Source organism: Corapipo altera, unplaced genomic scaffold (genome assembly GCF_003945725.1).
Source record: "Corapipo altera isolate COAL_440 unplaced genomic scaffold, ASM394572v1 104, whole genome shotgun sequence".
Taxonomy (NCBI): domain Eukaryota; kingdom Metazoa; phylum Chordata; class Aves; order Passeriformes; family Pipridae; genus Corapipo; species Corapipo altera.
In genome coordinates this window covers 2,658,475-2,672,373 of record NW_020884920.1, presented here as the reverse complement: position 1 = coordinate 2,672,373, position 13,899 = coordinate 2,658,475, and the positions used below count along the sequence as shown (strand labels likewise).

Below are 13,899 nucleotides of genomic sequence, written 5' to 3'. Positions count from 1 at the left end.
TGTATCTTCAGGATGTGCCAGGAGATTGCTCAGAGAGTTCACACATGGCTCCCTGTTCTGTACTGCCAGGATCTTATTTCTTATGGTGTGTTAGTTTAGTGCTCTACTGGCCTAAAGCTGAGAGCAAGCTTCATTCACACAAAAATATTATTTGTGGAAAATGCTTTCTTGTTTGTTATATTATTTTTCTTTCCTCCCCTAAGGGAGGGAAACAGAAGATGTGCTAGTTTTTCTAATTTCCATTTGCCTTTTTCATATCCCTTTATAGACAGGAGGAGATTGTTTGGCTCAAGGTTGCCATCCAAGCAACAGCTGTGATCTCTGATCTTACTCTTTCTTTCAGTCTGGTTCTGTAGCATGGGGCATTCATGTCAAGATTTCTTTTTCTCTATCATTAATCCCTAAGGGAAGTCAGCTTGGTATTAAAAAAGCATCACCTGTATTTTCACTGCCCTGAGGTGCCCTGGGTATCTTTTGACTTTCATCTTCAAAAGACAGCTTGGCCCATGTGGGCTCTGAAATCTATAGACTGCTCGTTGGAACAAATTATATTTCACCCTCCAGCAGATTAAAAAGGATGGATATATGAATCAGAAGAATTGCTTAGCAGGGTGGGAGGTAAAGAAGATTTGAAGTCCAAGAATGCAGCCGTCACCAAATGAGTGGCATAAATTGAGTGTCCTTACAGAAGCAATAAAGACACCTTAAAATGAATATGATGAATACCCTGTGCCTTGAGGAATAGTGTTGGTTAACTCTCTGCAGAGAACAGGAGACCTTTATTTAAGAGCAGCAGGTCAGCAATAGTTAAAGAACCAAATCATGTGTTCAGTCTGATGAAATCATAATGTTTAGGATTAACTTAAATGTCAGTGACTGCCTACACTGATGGTTATCAGAGGAAGAAATGGAGACAGAAAGGAGAGTGTGTGAAGGAAATAAACTCAGAGAACACTGTGCATGTTGTAGTTGGGAACTAGCTGCTGAATGGAAGGCAACATGGAAAAATTATTACCATAATTTTAATTTGCAGGTAATAACAACGATAATAGGAAAAACATGAACTTTAATATAAAAGACCTGCCCTGGATAACTGGCCAATAGAACTCATTTCATTCTTGTTTAAGAGTTATTAAACATAAAGCAAGAAATACAACAGACCAGGCATAAGAACAAAAGTGGTGTTCATTAGTGGAAATGTAAATTCTCTGTATTATCTATAATAGGAAGGCAATTAAATGTGGGATTAGAGAGCTGAACCATGGTAGTTATAAATAAAATGAAGCTTTGCTGGAACATCCATAGAACCAACAGGTTGGGAGGGGAAGGAGTCAACCGACTGGTGCAGGAGACCTCCATCTATCAAAAGTGTATTTCGTAATTTCTGAATTGATTTAGCAAATCTCCTTCCCATGTGACAGATTTTATCCTAACACCTTGTGTGAGGCTAGCAAACCCAAGACAGATGAGTGGTGTGGCACTCAGCTGAGGAGCAGGGTGAATAGTTTTAGTAAGGCAATCTTAGGGAAATATCCAGTTCTCAAATCAGATTGAAAAACATGAATCTGGTTATAAAGAGACAGCAAAAGAAGTTAATCCAGAATGAAATGATATAGTAACAGAAGACTGGAAGAGGACTTTTAGATCATAAAGTCCAGTCCTTCAGTAACTGAGGCAATTGCAGCATATATCTCAGTTCATAAATTTATCAAGCTTGTCTTGAAACTGCTTTGGTTGTTTGTACCATTACTGTCATTGAAAGACTGCTCTGACAGCTGAAATCTTCCCAGTTCCAACTGAAAATATATGTGCAGTTAATATCCATTCTTTTTCTTGTGCTAATGTTCTCCTTAAACTACAGTGACTGTTCTTCCTCCCTCATATTTATGCCGAGACATATTTATAGAGAACAATTGTTCTCTCCCAGCCTTTCATTTGTCTAGGTTAAACAAATCAAGCTCTTGCAGTCTTCTCTTAAAACAGGCTCTTCAGGCTCCTCATGAATCCTGCAGCTTTCTTTAAATCTCTTTCTGTTTTTCTGTGTCTCCTTTGAAGATGAGTCACACCATTCCAGGTGATGTTCCAGCAGTATCTTGTACAAAAGTCTCTTCCATGGAAGCAGGGGGTACATGCAGGTACCTCTTCCATCTGTGGTGGAAGAGCTGACCTGTATCCAGGATATTGCTCATTTCCACTGCCACATGGCACTGATGTTCATCCTGGGATCACTTCATCTACCCCACTCTTTGTCCTCCTCTCTAGTTTCTGGCTGAGGAAGACTCAGTTTGTAGGAGATGTTCCAGCTGTTGTGTGACTTGCACTATGACAGTTCAGTTCTGTTCCTTGAGTTTTCATGTAGCTTCCTCTTTCTTATCAGTTTATGCCCCTCTGTGATAAAGCCTCCTGCTCTGTGCTATCAGTAACTGTGCTCATGCATTTATATTTTTTGACCCAGGATCTTCAGTGAATTATGTCTGCTTTGAATGTGTCTGAGACATCTTCTCTATCAAGTAGTTTTACTTCAGCAGAACCTTTAGTTCCTTGTTTGTTCTGTGTATACTTCACAGCGTTTGTATTGTTCTTCACTGTATTGTGTGATCCTGTTAATTCAGATTGGGAGTTGTTGGAAAAAGGGGGTGAGTGTACAGGAGTCACTGATACCCTGTTTTAAATTTTCTCCTGATGTTTTTACTGTGGAGCTTTGGTTCTGAAGGTGGAGTGAACCCTAAACAGTGGGATGAGAGTACTCAGAGTGACTCTTCTTTTCCCTTTCTTAGAGAGCTCTCTCTCAGTGCCTGTTGTAAACAAGTACATTCAAACAGGTCCTTGCTATTCCCCACTGTGAAGGAATATGGTGAGCTCTGAGGAACAGGCAGGATTATTCCCCCCCTCCCCCTCTTAGCATAGGGAATGATGAACTGCCTCGGTTGGTGTTGTACCTGCTGCACATTCCCTCTTGGAAAATTCACGTTCAACACACAAAACTGTGGCACCATCAGAAGCAGCTGTTGCATGTGATGTGAGCGTGGAGGAAGCTTTGGAATTCTGTTGGGTGAGTGCTGACAAACTGCCTGTAAGCTGGAGAGGTGATCAGCACATTACACTGCTGCACATTAGTATCTCAATGCTGTTTTAATTAGGTCAGAAGAAGAGACTTAGCGAGTCAATTCTTGTGGTTTATCTCTGTTTTAAAAATCTAGCTGGGCACATGGGATCAAATAGTACATTCCCTTCAAATTAAAAAGAAATAAACAGTCTGTTTAAAAGTCCCATTACTCAAATGAACCTGCTGCTGGAGCCATTAATGTGAAAGTTTTATGGAACTCAGCAGCACCGGTTGGTTTCAGCAGGACGGTTTCCATTTGCCCTTCGAAGGCGATAAGAGCTGACATGGGGTTAGGGCTGTCAGAAGGAAGAAACGTGGCTGCCTGAAGTGGAGAGCTGCCTTACTGCTGCTCCTCCCTCTGGCTCCCTGTGGGACAGGTGCTGCCAGATCTTGGGGGCTGGTCTGACCCAGAGCTGAACAGCAGTTCCAGCTCAGATGGGATGTACTTACATATTGACCCCCTTCCCAGCCCATCGTGCTACAGATGTACCCCTAAAACCCAACCTCTGTTGACAGGCAGAATTATAACAGGAGCAAGGATTGGGGAGGTAGAAGGAAGTAGGGTTTTTTCCTCTTTGGTTGTTGAGCAGGACAAAGGTGGATCGTTTTCCTGTGCAGAGGATGATGCTCTGCTACAGCTGGAGTGGTCCTTGTCAGTGTCACTGTTGTCACTAAAATCTGAGTTACACTGGGTTACTTAATTGAATGAGAATGGGATAGGGATATTATCAGAGGCTTTATTTTAGTAGGCACAGCCTTGAGACATAAAAGACATATTTAATAGTCATGCAAGTATTGAGTTTTCCTGGCTTCATTCATCTTCACAGAGCCCGTAAGAAGTTTATGGGCTGCATCAGACTTACATGGTTCAATTCAGTTGAGCTAAAATTTCCTGGAGAGTGCAGGGGCTTCGTGTTATCTTCAGCACTTTGAGAAAACCAGGTCAGAGGTCCAGATACCTCTTGGGTTCCTTCATTTCTGATCTTTTATTCTGCCTTGCCTCAAAGGCAGCTTGGAGAAGGTGTAGAAGCAACATGTGCTTCTGTACATGTCCAGAGAGGGAAAGAAAGACTTGGGGCTGTTGAACAGTAGTAATTTATTTCCAATTTCCATGCGACCAAGGATAAAGACTGGTTTTCATTCTGCTTTCACAGTCCTGGAAAGTTGTACCTGAATCAGAAGAGGACCATCCTGAGAGATCTGATCCAAGAAATCCAATTCTGTAGGGACAGTTTGTCCTGAACGTGAAGAGGGATATGAAGCTCTCTAACTATGGGATCTGGGGGGGCACCAAGGGCATGTTCAGAGGATGTGCCTGCAGATCAAAGGTTGCTGGATACTTTTCTTCTTGCCTGGGGCTGGCTTTGTGTGTACAAAAAGGGAGATAAAGGCTTAAAAAAAAAAAAAAAGAAGTTTCAAGACTTAGTCCTTATACTGACAGCTTAATCAGCTTGCTACATTGTTTGCTTTCGATCTTATTGTGTCTCAGTGCCTTTAGAAGAGCTCGTTTCCAGTGTTTCCTGCCTTTGGCTGCTGGATGCTGGGGGTGGGTAGTAGCCATGTCAGGTTGGGGTCTGTGAGGGCAGCGGAGTCCTCCAGCACAAGCTGCAAAACCCAATTTATCCACAGAGACAGGAAGATCATAGAGCAGAATTTTTCCTGTGACCTCTTGGTAAATAATGAATGGCAGAGCCCTGCCTCTTTGGAATTGCTTAATTGAGGCTGACAACTCTTTGTTGTATTACAGGATCCAGCTTGTCAGGAGAATCTTAACTTATTTATGAATATTTCATTAACCTCTAAAGACTGGCTGTTTAAAATCGAGCTCCTGCCAGGCCCTGTCCTGTTGATGCTGTGTTCAGTGCTAATGTCATCCCTGCACATCTATTACACCTTCCCTCTGAGCTGGACCTCGGAGTTTATTATTGGTGGCAGCAAGAACATGTTCACCAAAGGTTAAAATGCCAGGCTTCTGCTTTGGCACCAGAACTGAACATACAGTATTTGAGAGGGAATTGCTGTTTGCCTTTCGTTCTGTGACTGCTGCTGGCAACTGAAGGGCAGCACAGGCATCATCCTGAGAGGCCGAAATGGGCAGAGCAGTCTTGGCAGGTAACCTTTGGGTTTTGGTATGAGGAGAGAGATTTCTCACTTTTTACACGTTAAAAACCCACTGCTTTTTGTCACAGGTGGACCCCAAGATGGGTCATTCAGGTAGCAAGCATTAAACCTGCTCTTTTTAGCCTGTTCTTTGGACAGGGTTTGGGGAACAAGACTCCTTGAATGAAGGCTCTGCTCCTTCCCTGAAGGCAGCTGGGAGGCTCTGTCAGGAAAGCTGCTGCTTTTCCATAGCTGGATCCTTTGCCCCATCCTCATATTTCCCACCTCTGGGAGTTCAGAAAGCACCTTGAACAGCAAGCTCTGCTGGCCCCTGCTGACCCTCCCTCTCCCTGCCAAGACATGCCAGAAAACAGTGCTCCCAGCTGTAGTGAACTGCAAAATTGGGCTGGAGCTGCAGTAGGAATGAGAGAGCTCTTCCTAAAAGCATGTTGAAGTACAGGCTGTGTGTTCTTCCATGTGAGTCAGAGAAAGAAGATTAAGTTCAATTTTCAAGTTTAGCACTCAGTGAAGGCTCCTCTGCTCTCTTGCAGTATTAAGCAGGATTGATTCCACTGTATTCATGTTAGAAAACAAAGGAACAAAAATGGATGTTGGATTCCTCTTTCCCCTTTGATCTTCCTAGGTGCTTGGTAACTGCATAGATTCTTCTCTGACTGGTTATTATATGATGATTTTTCAACAAGCAAACTGAAGGGGGGAGTGAGAGGTGGGATTACAAGCTCCTGTTTGATGAGAGTTGTTGAGTGAGTGCTCTGGAAACTCCTCGAGGCTATATTTTCAGGAAACAAACTGTATTCAGAGTTTACACGAAGGAGGTATGACATCTTTGCAGATTTATTTGTTGCTTTGCCTGTGAATTACAGCTGGTGCTACAAGACTTGATTCTAGCAAAAATGCCTACTCCTGCATGAAAGAAATGGCCCGTGTGATGCTCTTCTTGAGAGCAAACAGCTCCATTGCGCCTGTGCCGCGGCCGCACTGGACAGGGAAGCGACACATTCAGTCTGGCACCTTGACAGGTTCCCTAAAGAGAGTCTTATTCTGTGTTTTGCTGTTCTAACCAGGAGTAATGGGTAGGAGGTGTCAGCCAGTTAAGGCTAATTACTCTAGAGTTTCCTTCTCTCAGTGGACACCAGCTGTTTTGCTCTCCCTGGCTGGGAGGAGCTTTCGGTAGTAATTAAAGGAAACAGTCATCTACACACTGGTGAAAGTGGTGGAGCGAGGCTGATAACAGCAGAGAGCTCTGAGCTGAATGAACATGGAAATGAGGTGATCCTTCTTCAGAATGAGCTGTTAGAGCAAAGAGAGGGGTTTTGGACATGAAGCTGTCAAGGTGTTTTGCCATCACTGCAGTGGCAGTGAGGTCTCACAGCAGCGCCTGGGAGCGTGGGCACGACAGGCTGAGAGGAAGAGATTCCTTGTCTGCTCCTTTCTTGGAGTGAGGGTTGAAATATGTAATTATACTTGAATAAACTCATAGGTTTAAATTAACATCTCCAGTTCCCTTGCTTGGTATGTCTCTTGCACAAAATGTTTTCTCTTCTTCCCTGTGAACTTTCCAGGGTTGTTAATCTTGAGCTCTGAGGCAGCTTCCATCCGGCTGAGATGTCCGGTAGTGTTTATTTCCAAACTCACATCTTGCACCCATTCCATGCTACCAAAAAGAAATAAATACAGCACATAGTGGGGGACAAAGAGGAAGACAAAACTGTTGGTACCCACGTGATGACTGGTGTTGCACTGTTGACATGGCGTCTGTGCTGGGGCCCAGGGCAGTTGCCTCCAGATGTGCTGTAGCATCAGCAGAGCATCTGTCCTCAAAACAGAGGAATGGGCTCCTTCCAGAGCAGCTGTGGGTTTTGTATATTCACCATATACTCCCTACCTCTGAAAAAGAATCACAGAATGGTTTGGGTTGGAAGGGACCTTAAAGATCATCTTGTTCTACCTCCACCACTAACCCTCCTTGATCATGTTGCAGGGACAGGATACAGAGATCACAGAATATTCTGAGTAGGAAGGGATCCACAGGGATCATCAAGTCCAACTCTTAAGTGAATGGCCCATACAGGGATTGAACCCACAATCTTGGGGTTATTGGCACCAGGCTCTTACCAACTGAGATAATCTTGGAATAGATGAACCAAGGGAGGTGGGTGAGTGGGGAGGATCAGCACCTGGTGGTGTTGGGATGTGATAAAGTACTAGAGAGAGGCAGGAGGCTGAGTCTTGAACTAAAGGTGTGTTGTAGGTGTTTAAGGAAGATGTTGGATGGGCTGTGCAGGAGGAGGCTGGGGCTTTGGAGGCTGTGATGTGATGAGGATTCCTTCTGTGCATGCTTGCAAGTGGGCAGGCAGCTCAGGCTCATGGTTGATGTTGCTCATACAGGAGTGTGGTAATTTTGGGACCCCTGTGGCATTTGCCTTATTTTGCAGAACAAACTGTTTTCCTGTAATAGCCTGTACCGCTGTGATTACACATGGAAACCCTAGGATAACTGGTTTAAATAGGGTGTCTGTGCATTCTTCCTCTTGTTCCTTTGCAGAAGGGCTGAGTTTGGCTCACTGAGCCCGTCTGGAGTTGCACCAAGTTGTGCTGGTGCCACATAGTGTGGAGGGGAGGTGTTGGAAGGAAAGCTGTGGGCTGCCTGTGGATTGGGAATCAGGGGGGAGAGGTGAACGCTCGTTAGGGCTCCCTTGGGATAGATGAATTAGTTAATGACTATGCTGTGCTTTGAAAATGCAAATGCTGTGTCAGAGCTAAGTCTGATTATAATAATCAATCTTCCTTTGGAGAGGGTGCTGGAGGTGGGGAGGGGGGAGAGGGATGAGACTGGCACTGAATTTTTAGATCACAGATCTGCATTTCTCTGCTGTCGTTAAGGAACACTGATGTCACCTGAGAGGTCAGCAGGACTGGGGAGAGGCAAAAGGTGGGTTTGGGAGGAATCACCCATGCCAGGCTCCTTGACAGGCTGAAGTTAATTTTGTAATTCTTTTCCTTATGATTGTCCTGCCTGGAAAGGGAGGGGCTGTCATCTGCTCCTGTGTGTGAGCTACCCCTGCTAATGGGAAAGATAGAAACTGCCTCATAAGCAGGATCCTCCAGGGATGGGAGAGAGAGGAGGGTGGCTGCTGCAGACGTCCAGTGCTGACAGCTCCTTCTCCCTTGGCACTTTATTCGTTTATAGCAAGCGTTCCTAGTAATTACACCTCTTAATTTAGGAGAGCGAGTGGGAGAAAGGAATATAAATTTGTGTATTAACTTTAGAGATTGGAAATAGGGCAAGCGAACCTTCTCTCTGGGAGATTATATTTGGAAATGAAATAGAATGACATTTGGTATAAACTTGAAAAATTGCTCTCTTTTTACTGCAACAGGAGGAGAAAAGCCACAATCCAGACTGTATTGGAGAGAAGCAGAAGTCAGCATATGTCCATTTCCCAGTGTGCGTGTATCTACAATAATATATATGTATGAGTACATTTTTAGGGAAGTGTTTGCTGAAAGGTTGCTCCTAGCCCTGTCTTCTCAGTGATAAAAGCACAGCAAGTTTGTTACAGATGGTGGAACCCATAGAGACTGGCGACTCTGATCCAGCCAACCTTTGCCTTTCTAGAGGAAAAAAAAAAATGTATTTTTTGCTTCAGCCAAGTGGGAAATAGGTAGTTCTAAACCACTTTTTATTGAATATCTGATTTTCTTTGGCTTTATTGCTTTTGTTTCACGATGGCATCGAGGATTAATTTTCCCAAGAAAATGTACCAACTAATCCTGGGCTGCTTAACCTGTTTCTAAATGGCAAGTAATACTTTGGTTTGCAAGTATTGGCCTACTTTTTGGAGAAGAGTAAATTTCACTAAGAAATCTGGTGAGGCTTAGTTCTCCCCATGTGTCCTTCTCTGCAGATGTTTTGGGTGAGCAGCCCTCCAGAATGCCAGTGGGATGGGCACATAGAAGAGGTGATGCTGCTTTTGCTGACCAGAATGATCTCTGGAAGTGCTCACCATGGTGTCTTACTGCCATGTGGTACTGCTGGACACCCAAATTAAACTCCCTGGCGTTCATGTATGTTTGATTTCTCTCCTGATGCTGGATTTATAAGCTTATAGACAACACCAGGCTTGCTGTGCTGCCTTGTGGGAAGAGAGGCAAATAAGATCCTTAGTCACTACATCCTATGGAGAGAAGCACAAATAGCATCACAGTTGTATGAAGGTCCTGGTTTACCTGCTCTCAAACCTCAGTGTATGGGTCATACTCGGGATCCCATTTCTCTGTTCTTGTCTATTTTAGTGTACACTCTTCCTTTCCAAGTTTGCTTGGTTTTCATACACCTGAAATATTTATGTTTTGAAATGGCTTCCTGAATTGTGTCGAGACTTGTAGTCAAACACAACCTCTCAGTTCACCTTTCCACGCTGACTCTGTGCGATTCAGTTCTATTTATCGCTGCCGTTCAAAATCAGCCCTTTTGCTGAGGAAGGCCTTTCAAAGGATGTTGCATCAGCCCATTGTTAAATAAACCTTTAGACATTTATAATGGATTCAGCATTTCCTGCTTTTTACAGTTCCAAGAATGCTGAATGACGTGCAGACACACTTCATCAGGGTAAGATTGCTGTATCAGCCCCTCACTAAAATGCACTCATTATTCAAATAATAACTGTATGTCTCCAGCATGTGTTCTGTGAAATGTGTGTACATGATGTGGGCGAATAAACCAACCCCTTTTTCTTCATCATGCAAATCCTACTTTAGCAGTGAGTTGAAATACTTTAGATTTTGGGTCCTTTATTATCCAAAATGAGGCACCTGAACAGAGACTTGATCATTACTTTGGGCAGTGTGTTAAAATTTTCAGTTCCTATATGTGGTTGTCAAGGGAAGGCTGATTTGACCTGTGATAAACCTCATCCTGAAGATGGAGTGTGGCCAGCAGTGGGCACTGGGATGCTCTGGCAAAGTTTGTTTCATCAGTGCTGAAGCCCATTGGAGTTGAGTGTGAGGAACAACAGGTCCATGGCATTGCAGAGGTTCAGGGTACTTGGTTTGGAGGGGACAGATACGGGTCAGAAATGACAAATGCCATAAATATACCAAGAAAATCAGATCTCTAAAGTAAAGTTTTGTTTCATCTAGCTGTCAGGAGATAAATTTATAATTTTACGTTTCGCCTGTCATCTCATATTTCTTTAAATAATTGCTACAGAAGAGAGAACGAGCAAGGAACATATTTCTTAACCTGCTGTGGGTGTTTGCTGTGTCATTAACACTTGGAGGAAAACCACCTTCTTGGAATCCTGTCCAGGCAGGTTTAAAAGTAATGCTGAAAGAAGAACGATATTTCATATAATTAAACACTGGAGGAAATTCCATCCATACTCTTCCTTCCTCTCTTTCTCATTTGATAAATAATGATGGCAGTACTTATTTTGGAAAAAGTATTTACATTTCATCTTTTGGGACACTCGCATATTTGTGGAGATGGATGTTCTGAAATTAGTCTGTATCCTGATCACTTTGTAGTGAGAGCAATAAAGCTGGGCTGGAATTCATGCTTATGAAGTGAAAGAGAGTAGAAAAGGATCAGGATAAATGGGATCATTTTAGTTTGAGAGCAAGAGGCCCCAGTATATTCTGAGAAGAGAACAACACATCCTCAAAACATTAAATACCTGTTTTTGTGTTTTATTCACAGGTTATGGGCTCTGATATTCCTCATTGTTCTACCTTATTTAGTGTCATAAAAACCTTGGATAACTTTTTAAAAAATAAAAATAATAGCTCAGTTTCTTTTCAAGTTGCTAATGTGTTCTGTACAGTGGGGATATAATTGAGGGTCTGATCCTGGGTGATATTATCCCTGAAGCTCCTGCAGATGTTGTAGGTCCTTAGGTCCCTCTTTGTAGCTTCCAGGATAAGAGTTACAATGCTGCATTTTGGGACAATGTTCCCTCTCTGCTGTCAGTGCTAGTTAAAAGAACAAGATCAACATAAAAGAGAGCTGAAGGATCCAAGCCTGACCTGAGTCATTTGGTATGGAATGGGGGAATACAGCAATGAGCTGTAATTTGAGCAGCCCTTTTCCCCTCTCTGCTGGGTAATGGCTTCTACTAGTTTAATGTATTCAAAGTAATAAAAGTTTAACTCAGCGAGTTATGTAAAATTATTGATAAAAATTGGAAGAGTTTAGACAGGAATAGTGAGTTGGTTCAAAAAGCAGAAAATGCCTGCTGGAAGTGGCATCTGGTGAGCAAGAGAGACCAGGACTGGAAATTAATTGAGGAAATTGGGAATTAAACAGAGAAAACAGCGAGAGGGGTTTGGGCCTTCCTCTCCTTATCCCTTCTTGAGGCTGTTCTTTGGCACAGATACTGAGAGGACATGTGGACAGGAATGGACAAACTGCCACTGTGGTGAATCGTTGCATGCTCATCACCCAGTCCTGGAGCTGTCCTCAGGCTGTGTCAAAGGGAATGATCTCAGGAACCTCCTCACCTCTTAGGCTTTATCAACAAATTATTTTCTGCTTGGTTTTGCCATTCTCTTTGTTCTTGTTTTGTGAAGACCTATTTGCCTGCAGTGTGTTATCTTTACAAAAGCAGAATTGGATCCCAACAATAAGCTACTCCATCTCATCTCAACTGACTGTTTTTGTCCTGGAGAGGACATAAATAACATTTTTAATAGCTTATATGAGGTTGGTAGTAAGAGATGTTTTCCTAACCTTTGTTAGAGATGAAACCCTAACAATTAAAATAGCATCTTTCGAATGAAAGATTTAATACATTGGCTGTTTTACTTTCTTTTTTCACAAGTGGTTAGTGAGCTCTGAATGGCAATAATTTCCTGTGACTCAAAGTAGTTTTAATCATAGTTCTGGGAAGCCAGGTCCATGTCAACATCTCACTGCTGGAGCCAGTTTCATCTACACTGAGATCACTGTGCCCTCCTCTCCCTTCTCACCTTGGGCACATCAGGTTTTCAGTCTGGGTAATTTTGGCGCTTGAAAATTGGGAGGACACAGAAATGATATGAAATGCCCTTACAGTCCATGTGCCCTTCCTTGCTCGTTCTCCTTCAACAGCTAATTCTTAGAAACCCAGCACAGTCTCACCCTGCCTTGCTGAGCATACCTGGCACTAATTTGTCACCACTGGGCACCAGGCGAGACCCGCGCTGACGCTTCACGGCAGCGCTCACTCGAGCTCGTGTGCACTCACTCTCCCATCTCCTTTTCCCATTACACACTCCATTTTTTCCCTCTCTGTGCAGCCAACACGGGAGACCCCAAATCACAGCAGATTACTTGCTCGCCCCTCTGTCCCTCCTCCCCTGAGAAGGCGACTGTGATTTATCTGCTCGTGTGGGTGAGCAGGTGGCAGCAGGACTCGAGGCTTAGCCAGTGATAAATAACGTACTCACCAGCCCTTCCATCTTCAGATGCTGTCCTCACACATCCCAGAAAGCAGCCTAAAACTCCCAATAGCAAACACATCCAGGCTTCAGCAGGCACGGGAAACAGGAAGCATAATGAGTGTTTTCCTGCTAGAAGAAGGTTGGAATTGAAGCCTGCTCTTCATCCCAGTACCTTTTATTCACATTCCTGGAATTATCGGGTGTGCTTGCTTTATCCCCAGCCATCTGTGATGGGCTGAGCTGGGAGAGATAAGCTCAGTAATCAGAAAATTGAGGGAAGCATTTCTGGCTGTGATAATCTTATCAAGCAACTAATATACATTCACATTTGTACAGCCTGATGATGCAGGTGGGCCTTTGCTTATTTTTTATTCCTGGATGTTTTTTTGACAGGCAGGGGGAGAATGCAGGGCTTCAGGCTGCCAGGGGGAAATTTGGTTAAAACATCTTTTCGACCCTCTCTCTCTTCTGCTCTGTTCCTGTGGTGTCAGAAAGGAGAGGGAGAATAATCCAAACATCCATTTTCTGCCTTTCCTGCTAACAGTTCTGCCTTGCTCTGCCTGTCTCTTCTGGTAAGCACGGAAGGATGAAGAGGCAGTATGTCAGAATTTCAGTTCTGGCTGAGTAATATGACTACCTGTGTCAAGATGCTCCTTTTCCTTGTAAAATTGAGGAGTTTCTGCAAGAAGCTTGCAGAAGTTTGCCATAGCAATATGATTTTGCTCTGCAAGTCTAATCCGTGCTGTTGCAGGGAATGGTGAATTAATGGATTACTTTCCTGATGCTGAGCACTGAACTCTCTGTGGTCATAAGTTTTACATCTATAATTAAGTCTGGATTGCTTATTATTTTCCTCCTGAGTGAAAAATATAGTTTCTGTCAACAGATTTATTAGGGGAATTAACCACCAGGTGGTAAAAGACAGATGACAAAAGGAGTCCAGACTCTCAAGGATGAGTATGAAGAAGGTCTATGCTGGGAGAAGGTGCTGGAACAGAAGTTTGAGTATCCTCTAGGTAGTTTGTCTCTGCTTACACTTCACAATAAATCACTTTCTAAGGGGTTTGGAAACAAGTAACATATGGAGTTTATCAATTTGTGCGTTGTCTTGATTGCTGAATTAGGGATCCAGATTGCTACAAATCAGGGAACCTGGGAATGGTAGAGTCTGGGTAAGAAGTTCTCATGTCTGTAGAGTTTTGAAGTACTTTCTTGTGAGTTCCTTCCCAAACAAAGCCAGAGGCAGAAAG

General features: G+C 43.4%; 1 protein-coding gene across 3 annotated transcripts in view; it reads left to right on the top strand.

The window, feature by feature from the left end:
* MAD1L1 (mitotic arrest deficient 1 like 1) overlaps positions 1–13,899 on the top strand; it is a 353,651-nt gene that overhangs the window by 173,859 nt on the left and 165,893 nt on the right. The gene's annotated exons all lie outside the window — the stretch shown is intronic.